Raw genomic sequence first — 13,427 nt, forward strand, 5'->3', positions numbered from 1 at the left:
ACATTGTGCAGTGAGCTGGAAGACCTTCTTCTGGCATATGAAAGTCCTCCCCAATCCTGACAGCCCCTCTAGCAAGCCCACATACACAAGAAACATGAACATCACTCTGTGTGACAGGGTTGCCAAAACATTATTATCATTTCGAATCTAGCCTCTCCATTACTTTGCCCTCAGTCTTTTCATGTGAGTAAAAATAAAAAAAACAAACATTTTTCCCTTTTTTGGAAGTTCAAATGTGTCAGATGTAACAAAGGAAAGATTGAGGAGAAGGAGAAAGATCTTCTGCGACACATACTGCCAGATCCAGAGCCTTGGGATTTACTTCCATAAGAGGTCACTGGGATTATAACTAATGACACTGAAAAAGGATTTTGCTTTCACATGTAAATCAAGAACATAAACTAATGCTTTTTATAGGATAAAAATGTAAATCTTTATACCTCAGAGCATAAGCCAGTCGTTGCCACTTCTGTCAGGAAAAACGACAAAGTCTGCCCGCAGCCAGGTCGGCAGTGTGCTGTGCCTTCCTCTGGAGGATCTGTCACTGTCAGGCTCATGCCTCAGTGCCAGACGGAGCACTGACCTGATCCAGAGAGGCAATTTCTTACTTTTGATTCTTCCTCTGTTTGGACATAACAAGGTCTCTGATCCTGTTTGGTAAAATCACTCTCTTGTTAAATTTAACTGAATGTTCATTAAACTGTGATACAGCGTCATCCTAATGTTGCCAAAATCTGCTTGTACCCAAATTTATATTTAGGCCCCTAGAGATGTTCAGCTGATTACACATTCTTTGGAGACACAACCTTTGTTCTGTGTTTTCTGCTTGAGAGTGTTTTAGCATTGCTGGCAAGCCAGAAACTCTCCCTCTTCAATCTTTCCTTCACTTGCACAAATCATGCGACAACATTTCCATCTTGGAGAGGGGATGGCCCTGTCTCCAGAATCACTGTCAGCAGGGGCCTCTGCCTCCAGGAACAGCCACATGGGTACTTCATAGCTGCTCTATCCCAGGTCCCAGAAAAACATGGTGCTAGGTAAACCGGCAAGCATAGTGTTATTTTATTACAGGTATTGATATAATGAACCAAATTCTGAGCTGCCGTAAATTGATACCCATCTAACTACACAGCCATTTCTGGAAAACCACATCCAAACAACCAGATGGGTGCAAATATGCCAAATTTTACATCTTGATGTGTATTATATAGCCCTATTTTCTATTTAGCTAGCAAAGTAGACCTCGAAAATAATTTCATGCAGAACACTCTTGTCACTGGAAGAACTCGTTAAAAAAATATCTTTTTCACCATATTTACTTCTAGAGTTTTTTTCCATTTTGGTACTTGTTAGTAGTCTTGAAATCCAGGAGCATAATTTTTTATTCTTTTAGAAAGTAGTTGATGAAGGTGAAACTACTCTTCATTACAATATTAGAGATTAGATATTTATTGGATAAATATTTAAATATTTACAGCACAAAAAGAGTACTCTAGGAGCATAATATTTCTATCTATCTGCTCTTTCAGCCAACTAGAACATTATACTAACAAAATCCTCATAAGAGATGACACTGATATTCTCATGTTAGACGTTAAGGCTAAAAAGCTGCAAATTAAACTCAGAGTTTTAGCCTTTATCAGCTGTGAACCCATCTGCTACATTTTTGTGTCTGCAAACAGCAGAACAGTAGTATCAATCTATTTTTAAAAAAATGTTAAGTGGAAAGGGACAAAAGCAAACCTTAGCTGGGTTAAACAATTGAAAAAATGTAAGGAAATAATAAAATACTCAAATAACATAGAATAAACCTATTATCAATAAACAGCATTCATGTTTCATACAGCAGTAAATCTTAGATACTTACAAAGAAAATGTTCTTTTTATACCTGGATATTAACGACTTCTTTAAACCTCAGCAAGAAGTTTTAAAATAAATTAAAAGAGTTGATCTTTATTATTTTACAGATATATTTGTATGAAAGTAAAGGTTGGCATTCAGGTACCTAAATGCTAATGGGTGATTTGAGATACTCTACTACAATCAACCTGGTCCCTCTTTATCATACTGCCCCCATGAGTTTCAGACCTTGCTGAGTTGACAGCTAAATTTTATCCACAGGTCACTATGACAAACTCCTTATCACTATCCATTTTAATTTCTAAGACTTTTGCGTGGTTTTATACTACCATCACGTTCATTCAGAGTTTGTTGGTTATTGAATAAGGACTAGTAATTAAATTTAAAAATACACTGTAAGAGAAATAAATCTTGTCCCTTGTGATCAACCAAATCAAAGAGGGCTGGTGTAGTTTTTATTCTATGTATTGGTCAGAGCTTCTCTATACAAAGAAATGGTACTGTTTTGAGGTACTTGAGCATTCCAGGGACTAAGATCATTCAGCAGTTCTTCCGCTGTGCTGCTTCTACCTTTAAGGATTTCACAGAAGAACACATGATACGTTTCAATTAGGAGATGACAAATCTGTTGCTTAGATATCTCCTGGGAAGATTTGTGGAGGTAGTAAAAATGAAGGAAACTGCAATATTGTAGGACATGGAAACCCTGAACAGAAGTAAGGGGCCAGAGGAACACCTTCAGACTGGATTTTTAACTATAGAAAAATTACTGTAGTTATTAGGATGAGGAGAAATCTACCACTGACAGCACTGTAATTTCTCTTTAATGCTCAGAAGTATCCTTGAGAATTCAGTAAAGTGGGAATGAAACATACATCCATTTTCCTTTTAGTGAATTGTACATCAGTGCTAAATTCTGGTACAGAAATAAGGGCTTCTAGAACCTAGGAAATGCAGATAGACATAATGTAAACAGTGGCATAAGTTTATGGAATAGTTTCTGAAATTGACAGGTAAAAAAGAAATGCTGCTGTTCTCCCGTGAGCCATTTCACGTAACAAGCTCCAAGGCCATTGGCCAATTGAGGTGTCAATGTGCTAATTTGCTATTTATTATCCATTCCCAGAAAAGAGTTGATGCAGCAGACTGTGTACTTATTGACAGGCAAAGTTGGGAAATGGTACAGGGACCAGGCTTGTGGCCTTGTTCTCCACTGGCCACAGTTGGGTATACCCACATGTGAGAGAAAAATTAGTTAAAAAAATTATTAAAGCAATATTTTTTGATAAGTTTGAGTACAAGATCAAAGATTGTGCTGTTTCCACTTTATTCCATATCAAATATGACCCATAAGACTACACATTACTTCTGGGCCAGTTACACAAAGATGTCTCAAGGATGAAAAAGCCCAAAAGAGTAGCATTGATAAAAATTCATATAACTCATTATTGAGCAGTACCAGTATGAGACTAGTAAATATGACAAAATTATAACATTCAGCTGTTTATAAGATGTCAGCAATGATCTGTTTCTTAAGGAAACCATTAACACTTCTTTTTTCTCTCTACACTCAATTTATGGAGTAAAATTTCTACCAAACTTCAGGTCTCAATTTTGAAGAATGCATTCAACAGTGCAGAAATCCCAAGCTACCTTTATTTCCTGCTTTATGTAAAACTCATTGTCATGTCTGCTTATAGACAGATTATACCCATTGTATATTATGTTTTCTTTAATAGTTATATTTATATTTTCATTTTCAGATGAATAGTGTCTTTTGAAAGGAAATTGACTTACAGTTTTTTATATCAGAGTCTTCAGGGTGATTTCTTTTTTCTCCTTTTGCAGATTGTCGTTTTCTGTTTTTGTACTTTAGAGAGGAGCTTTGACATATGTCAAATTGTGGAAAATATGCTTGGAGAAGTCAAGGAAATTTGAGGAGGGGTAATTTTGGAATTTTGATTAGCGACTCATGAAAGTCTTTACTTCTGACAACACCAAAACCAAATCTGTAATAAAGTCACTAGGTTTGGCAGATGCAGGTCACAAAGCAGTTGATTGAAAGATCATGATCCTGGTACACCTTTTGGTTCTTCCCTAAAACTGACCCTTATCTTTAAACTATAAGAACTGTCAGTGGCAATAACACAGTAGTCAGGTAAGAGAAAACCACATTTCTGTATCCCCTGACCAGATTGCTTTCCTGGCTCCGGTGCCAGTTTTTACAGCCAGAGCTACTCCATGTCCAGCACCATTGTACCCTTTTCACTTCTGGATCTTCTTTTTCAGCTTACTGCTACCTCAGGTTCAGATCCTCTACTTCTGAGCAGACTGTTAAATCAGCAGTTGAATGAATCACTGAAAGGAGATTTTATTAAGAAAGTAATTACCTGTATTTTAAAAGATTTTGGTGATTTAAATTTTCTAGGGACACATTATATATTATTCCAATCCAAAAAGAGGTGTGAATAGGTGAGACTGTATTTGCATTAAAAGAGCCTTGAACCATAAGAAAAAAGATGGCTTTCAAAACTTAAAACCCCTGAATTAAGACAGTTTTTGAAAAGAATTCTAAACTATTTGCTTTCCCCATATATGCATTGATGTCTGTTTTTAAGGCTAGAGATCTCCTCAACAGCTTTGCCTTTTCATTATTTTCTGTGTGATAGACAGCAATAAAGGCTTGCCAGATGTTTATTTGCAATTTTAAATAACTACGAAGTAAATCACAGGATTATTATTTTTTTTCAAGGTTTAAGTACAGACATGACATTTCAAATGGTGAAATTGTCATTATATATGAAGTTCTTAAAATGAAATAATTCAGCATTTGAATATGCTTTGCTGCACCACATTGCACCAGTTACTTATTTAAAGAGCTGTCAGTGTTACAGAGATAGGTGTAGATTATTAGACATAGATGTCAAAGGTATAAAGTAGGAGCAAACTGATAATCATTAAATCTGCAGGTATGATGAAATATGGAATTAACCTAGTCGAAAAATAAATTACAAGAAACTGTATAACCTTTTCAAGAATTTTAGGTTTTGTATACCTGAATGAATGAAGTTTTGCATTGTAAATGCAAAGAATATTTATATTCAGCATTGCATTTACACGATATTGAGAGTGAAATTTGGATTCTAGACAGAGACTAAAAATAATGATTTTTGAAATTTATTAGGTTAACCTGAAACATAATCTCTTTCGCAACCTTGTCTAGCCCTAATCCTTTCTCATCTACAATAAAGGATTAATAAATGTCAGATAAGCATTCTTTTAAACAACCTGAATATATTTGAAAATATCTAAGACCATTGTCTATATATTTCAAGGGGAAAAATATGCCAGCCACTTACAGAAAGGAAAGGAAAAGCATTCAAACACATTTTCCTTTTTCCACCCCAGCTTTTTGTAGCACTACTGAATAATATGACTATGATTTAGGCTAATAGTCTAGTCAACCCTAGGAGACAGGGCCTTAAAATTTTGAGGACATTTACACACAGGGCTGCAAAAACCTATTTGATTCTGCATATTTTTCTTCGGTAGGAAATGTCAATTCTTCTTGTGATAATGGCAACAGAAATAATTGATTGGTGCTTTAAGGAAAATATTGTAACATTATCTACTACAATACCACAATATACTATATGTGCAGTGTACTATATAGAATTAAACCATTACTGAGTAGTGTATCCATATATAAAATAATCTGCTATATATATATAACACAGTAGCCCATTATCTATGTAATATATAGTAGATGTTACAATATTTTGCGAGAAATATGTACCTGTATGTTGTATACTGAAAGAAAATTTCAGGTGTCTGAGGAATACTAGGGAAGAAGGAATAGGAATAGTAATTCAGTAATGCTGATTACACCACCTAACTCAGGTTATTTTCTGCTGACTTAAGCCACGTGTCTAAATGTATTTGCAAGAAAGTTGAATAAATTAACCTTGGCCACTTATAGGGTATTCTTTGTTAACCTAGAAAATATCTCATCTCTGGGAATGGAACAATTAACATTTGCAATTGGGATGGATTGTGTGCCAAGCTGTTTTCTTACTTCTTTTGAGCTTTATTTGCCCTCTCAGACCCATATTTTCTTCTCCATTTTTTCTGTCTATTGCTTCGCTCCCTGACTTCACCATACGAACAGTTTTGCAAAGGGGCAGCAAATCATGAACAAAAATATTTTCTTTCCAGTTTACATTTAAGTTCTACATACTCTTTATCAAGAATAAATTTGTTTGGCCTTTGACTTCTAGCTCTCACTAAAGATTTTACGGTATCTCATCTTTAAACAATTTAGAAGTAGCAAAATGGATCCTCTATAGACAAATTAAGGCTATGTATTTCCAGAATTCTTAGCTGCAAACTAGAAGGACTTTTTAATGCATTGTATAGGTGACTTTGAGTCCTTGATTAAAATTAATTCTGGATATCTTTCTTTCCAGTTTTGTACCAAAGACTGGGGTGAGCCAGGAAATATGTCTGGAGTATAGAGCCAGGAAATAGCAATATTGCTGCTTGCAAGGGACATTTTTTATTATTCAGGTTTGCTGAGAAAGAGATTTTCAATATTAGTATCTCTTCTTATGGTATTAAGCATTGTAATCTATTTTCCTTCTGACCCATGGTAGCTCAGCAAGGTATATTTTTTTACTACTGCCTGGGAGGTTTGTAAACTATACACCATGAAACTGGAAACAAGCTAATCCTAAATTTGATTAGTTTTGACTGAAATACATACACATTTGCCACTATGTGTTCGTAACATGAACTTTGACTCAGAATTAACATTTAGTATATCCACCTCAGTGCTCATTATTAATGTATTTTCTCTCTAGCATGTGTAAAAAGGTTAGAGACAAGGGCACATTACTGACTTGCAAGCACATCTCAGGTGTGTTCTTTACCTGTTCTCTGTTGCACATTTTATTCTGGCCCTCAGTAGCCTTAGTCTGTGTGCTGGATTGTTTATTTCTAGCATCACAAGACAAATCCATTCTTACTTGGCTTCAAAGACAATCTCAGTGCTTATCTCTAAATTTCACATCAGCAATGAAGTTCGCAGTATTTTGAAACATTATCTTTTAACATAATGAAGGATGAGCTTTCAAAGCGCACCTCAGATTTTTCAAGTAGAGCAAGAGAAAATTAGTAGAAGTGGAAATTTTTAGACATCCATCCTAATGTAAAATTAAAATACCTACCATTGAAAGTCGCAGTATCTGAAAGGCTAGATTTATTTTTAAATTATTTTTTTCCTCCCTGCAGGCAGCCCAGTGACCTCTGTTTTTACTTACAAGGTCTGCTCTGGGGCAGTGAGTGACACTTCTGATAACAGGGAAAAGGTTCTGACTGCAAGCAAGTGAAACAGTAAGCTGAACTCCTACCTTTATCATCTCCCTCTTGTCTTGCACCATGGCATGCTACTTTGGCTTTTGCTCCTGTATATTTTAAATGTGGGGAACAGTACTGAGAAAAACACATTTTTGGTACCATTATTTATGAGAATGCTTGCAGCACATGCTGTACTGCTAACAACAGAAGCCCTACAAAATATGCTGCCATAGTTTTACCTTGACTGTTTTCTAGCTCTTGCTGTAATAAATCAATTCTAAATGAAAATTAAATATTATAATCATGTCACTACTATAATGTTTTATGTCTTTGTGCTACAAGTAGTCCCAGACTGTTGATATTCCTTCACAGAACAGTCACTATCTGTTTTTACATGTAGGCTTTTTCCAACTTAACCTCATAAGCTCTTTTCTACAGTTTCATTCTGTATAAGAAACAGATAAGAACCCTAATGGTATTAAGAAACTTGAAATTTCATTAGAACTCACATAGAGTGCTGCAGGGAAGGAATTCATTTTTCAAAAAAAGCCCTCTTTTTTGGGGCATAAGTGTGAGGCACGGATAGATTTCCTTTTTATGCGATAGAAAATTACAAATCAACATGCCTGTTGTAATAACAAATATTTGTAAGTGATGAAACTGAAAGTATTTTGCCTTTGATGTAGTGAAAATGAGGAAAAGTAAAAACAGAAAAGGGACAGGAAACAAGATGACTTGAATAGCTTTATGTAACATGTATATTTATAATATATATAAAATTTCTACATCTCTGTGATGGTGAGTTCATGAAGAAACTTTGGCAATTAAGTCCTAAAGACAGACAACTTCATGCCTTTTATAATTTTAAAGTTTTTCTCAAAGTTGTGAACTCTTAACCTTTTTTAGATAAGCCTAGAAGGGGGTTACATTTTTATTTCATTCTGTCTGTAATGTTAGTTTTTATGGCCTCTTGCACAAACTTTTCCCTAAAAATCCTCTAAATAAATTTTATGACTGTGTCAACACTGATTCACAAACTACAAAATTTGCTTTCGTGTTTTCTGATGCAGCGCAGATTATCTTGTGCATGTGCCTGAATGTCCAACAAGCAACGTTTCATTTCTTAATGCCACATTAAAAGTGCATTAAATGCAGGGAAGCTTGATGCACAGCTTCAGTGGGCCTAATAAATAATGGCAGCAGCTACCTGGCCATCTCTACCTCTTTTCTACCCAGTGTACCAGTTACCTGCCACCTAAGGACTCAATTTTTTTCGCTGAGGTAGAAACACTCAGAAAGGCCTCAGATCCTGGAAAAGAGGTTCTTGAGGATTCCTGCTCCTACTCAGTGTTAGGGCTGCAGTAAATGTCACTACATCTGCTTCAATAATTTCATTCCAAAGTGGTTTTTTTAGCTGGTGGATGCATAAACTCCTGACAACTTCATTTTAATCCACAAAGAAGATTCCCATGTTGCAAAAATCTTAGTCTAAAGCTCTTTTTATATGTACTTCTTAGAGGCTGACAGGTTGTCTGTCATTATAATTTCTTATGCGGTATGTTTATCAAAGAAATTAACTTTTTGAACTACTGATGTCTAGTTTATGAAATTTAGAAGTTTAAACACACACATATAGTATTTGTAGGTGATCTAAGGAGAACTTTATACCATGACAATGTGCCTTCTCTTTTCCTGAAGGTGAAGACACATTTAAACTCAATCCTGTTTGTTCTTGCTTGCTGTCAAGTGGTTTCACCTCAGATTATAAAATGCATACATATTTCACAGAAGATTATGAAAAAAGAGGCTTCCAGCCTTTTTTCATTGCTAGCTTTCTGTATAGCTTAGCCCTCTGAATGCCATCAATTTGACTCTCATTACTTTTGTTGGCTTAGAAATGAATAACGTTTTAGTGAATAAGGAACTGAGAGAGAGAGAGGTGAGTAAAACTTTTTCACCTCTGTCCAAAGAAAAAAACACAATTACCTAAAAAGTAGTTTTGCTTTTGTTTCTTATTTTCCTCACTTCAGACTCTGTATTTCCTTTCAGACATTGTTGTTTCTGGGAAATAGAAAACCTCACAGTCCATCTGAAGCAACAATAAATAGACAGAAATCTGTAAAGAGAAATAAAAAATGACAGTCTCATGAACAATACTTATCTAATTGTAGTAATCCATATCTGATCTAAAAGTTGAACTTAATTTTTTTTTATTAATAGTATTAAAGGGATGCCTTCTAAAAATGATTAAAATCTGTGTTAATTGAAACTTTACCTCTTTACCTACTAAAACACCCCTTGATATTATTCTTCTACAATCATTGAAAAGTAATGTGGAAGAACAGATTTTATTTTTAGTGACTGTCTTATATTTTCTTCAAATTTTTAATCTAAAGTTTATGTGGAATTCTTTTCCAAAGCTAAAGAGGTATTTCTGTAAATTCAAGAAATGAAGGTGTAGAGATGCCCTATGTATTTCGCTAAATCCTCAGTATATCTTAGGGCTTAGAAATGTCATGTGAGCAAAGAATTCTGAAGTCACTGTAATAATAAGTATCCAGACAATAAAATAACAAATTTAAATAATTTAAAGTAGTAAGAAACTAAAAAGGCAAGACAAATACACAAGGCAATAAAAATGAGTTAGATCTTTACTAGGAATACTTGTCAATTTAATGTGTTCACCCTTCATTAGCCGTGCGCTATAATAAAGACCTCTTGTATTTTCACTGCTCTTGGTTATATATTCACCACCTTGAAAAGGAAGAATCCATGTGAGCTGTTTTAGCCTTCCTTCTCTTCCCCTGTTTGTGCAGATGGCCAGAAAAACTTTTCAAATGAAAAGGCAAGGTGCTGAGGGCTTGAGCACTGGCATTCTGAACTGGCTTCCCTGTCTGGCCTTGCTTGGTACGACATGAATAAGACTTCAGTTTGCCTTCACCAGTGCTTTCACCTGGGAGCACTTCCAAAGAGCACTGCCAGCAGGTCTCAGAACATGCCCACAGGCAAGGTCAGCTCCACAGGGCAATAACTGCCTGTCAGCCACATTAGGAATAGTAAAACCATTATTATAGAAGGTAAAAGACCTAACCTAGCAATGCAGTATTTGAAAAATGTAAATTTCTTGCACATTTAATAAATTATCCAAAAAGCTTTGTATGACAGGTACCCTTTTATGTAATATGCAAGTGCACAATCAACTTAGGAATGATTGTTACACTATTTTTCTTTTAAAAAATTGCTTTCGGAAATATGTATCTGAAAATAAACCCAGGATGAATCAACATCAGTGGTCTGCATTAAAAAATCAAGAACAACTGATAACAGTGCACTAGCAACAACAGCTTTGCCATTGATGTTTCTTGATGGTTTTATCTTTCATTCATAGAGAAGACATAAAAACTCTATATCCCAGAATGATTATTCTAGTGCATTTCAGGGAAACAAATACTGGATGAAAAAGGAAATATATGAGTAAGAATTCATTCTCCTACATATTGATTGACACAGCCTGAAGAAAGTAGGCCATGAGTGTAATTATTCTATATGAAGTGCTCTCATTATAACCCTGAGTTTCAATAGATCCCTTTCAGTATTTCTTGGTATACACTGTTGTCAAAGGATCAAATTCACTGACAAGTCACTCTCATCATTCTGAGAAATTGAAAAATATAGACAAATACATGCAGAAAGCACAAAAATGTATTTTTAATACTATTTCCTGCTGTTTAAAGAACTGTGGCTAAGGACAGCCTTTAATTTGATAATATAAAAAACATTACAAGAATTTTAATTAGAACCAGGTATAGAATAAAGGATTTCTTTTCTTTTTTTAAAACTTTGTATTTGAAAATACCATATGGGAGGAGATACAATCCAATTACACCTCCTATTTATTGAATTACAGGTGATTCATATATAAGACAAATTAAGTAAAGAGTTGTCCTGTGTGGAGGCATATTGAACTGCTGGTTGAAGACAAGAAATGGAGTAATGGGATCAACTTCTAGCCCTGTCAGTTTTCCTGTGTTTTGGTCAATTCATTTACTGTGTCTGTTTCTGTCACTGAGTAGATACTGTTCAAGATTCTTTCAATTTAATACTGTACATCTACATATGTGTATAGTTTTCCATTACTGCAATGGGGTCATTGTTTAAGTTAAAATCTCTTGACACCTTTAAGATGAAAATATTAATGTTGACATTTTTGATTTTCAGACAGATTACAGGCAATAAAAAAACAACAAAAAACAGACCCGAACAATAAAAATCCAGGAAGAATGATGTATTAAGTAAGGAATACACAGTCTAGGGAAATGCACAGTTAAAATTGTTAAGCCACCTGATACACTAATCTTCTAAGCTCTGCATGTAAATCAACTGGGAGCTATTTACACTGTATCAGATATTTTGCATTTCTCCTGTGGGAGTTTTTTAAAAGAAATGTTGTGACTGTAAGTTTACAATAATTATCAAAAGAAAAAAGAAAAAAGGATAGAATCTTGAAACTTTTTAGTGTTCCAACTTGTTTAAAGTTTTTGTTGTTTGACTTGATATTACTGAGTGTATCCTAAGGACATGTAGATATTTGACAATATATTATCACATATTGCTCTGATTATTTTTAACGGGGCTTTCTCTTAGTTTTTAAGTCACTTTTTCTTTTATTCTAGAACATATAATTTTTCAGTATGTTGAAACAATGTCATAAAATTCGATATATGAAATGCATTCACAAACTAATTCAATCAAGACCTTACAGCAAGATGAACATTTGTATAATTTATACTGAAAAGAAACAGTACTGTGTGATATACTTTGATTTGTCATTGCTGTAATTCTACTTTATTAGCTACCATTTAAGGAGAATCTGACATCTAGAACTTACATAAAGAAAAGAGCTAGTGGTCATTTGACTAATGCTGTTCCCTATACCTCATGGAGCCTCACCACATCTAGTACCAAGCTTCCTCTCAATAAAAGTCAGAGATGTGATCACAGTCAGAATAAAACCAGAACATTATTGTTCACTCAGCAATTGATCTTCACACACACACATACACACACACCCACAGCATACAGACAACTGCAAAAATGTAATGACAGCTGAATCTCTTTTTATAGCATTTCCTGAAACATTTTTTACATAGCCTAGTCAGATATTTATGTAGGCTTTGATTACAATAAATTAAGTGTTGTCATTTTGAGTAAAAGACATATTAATGAAGAAATTCAGCTGATTAACAGTGCTTATTATGTCAATGGTGTGCTTATCAGAACATCCAATCAATGTGACCAGTTTTTAGACACAAACTCCATTTGTGAAAAGAAACAGGCCCGTGCCTCAGTATACACTGCGGTAATCCATCTGGAAAGTAACTTTTGAGAAAATTACCTGTGAGTCCTAGTGGAACAAGGTTGAACATAAATCAGCCATGTGCCCTCGCTGCAGGGAAGCCCAGTGGTATCCTGGCTGAAATAAACAAAGCACTGACAGCAGGTTGAGAGAGCTGATCCTGCCTCCTCTCCTCAGCACTAGACAGACTCGGAAAGGGCCACAAAATTATCAAGGCATTGGTGGTCTCTCCCTTGAACAAGGACTAAGAATAATGGGACTGTTCAGCCTGGCAAAGAGAATACTGAGGGGAATTCATGCATGAGCATAAATGAGTGAAGGGCAGGTGTAAAGAAGGCTCTGTCCATTGCTGCCCTGTGATAGGACAAGAGACAGTGGGCATAAATAGATATAATGCACACTCTTCCAGAATGTCAACGAAGCACATTTTTACAGCGATGGTGACTTATCACTCACAGATGTTACTGAAAGAGATTGTGAAGTCTCCATCCTTAGCTACTTTTAAAAGCTATCTTGTCTTGTTTCCAGGCAATTTCTTATGGGTGGCCCAGCCTGAGTAGGGAAATTGGATCAGATGACCCCTAAAGCTCCCTTCCATTCTATGATTCTGTAAACTGCAAGTTTAGTAATTTTGTTTAGAGCACTGAACACGTAGCTGGCCCCTGAATCAACACAAATGTTTTTTGAAGAGCTTGCTTATCCTTACTGAGGGAGGAGGACGGACTTCTGCCACATGTTCTTAAGGCATTACAAGGTCTTATTTTACCTCATATTTCTGTCTCTGACAGATATTGCCTGAGGTTTGTCCTCTGGAGCAAGGAAAAATGGTTTTGAGTGAGATGTCTTGGTTCTCAG

The sequence above is a fragment of the Zonotrichia albicollis genome, chromosome Z (assembly GCF_047830755.1).
Source record: "Zonotrichia albicollis isolate bZonAlb1 chromosome Z, bZonAlb1.hap1, whole genome shotgun sequence".
In the NCBI taxonomy this organism is placed as follows: domain Eukaryota; kingdom Metazoa; phylum Chordata; class Aves; order Passeriformes; family Passerellidae; genus Zonotrichia; species Zonotrichia albicollis.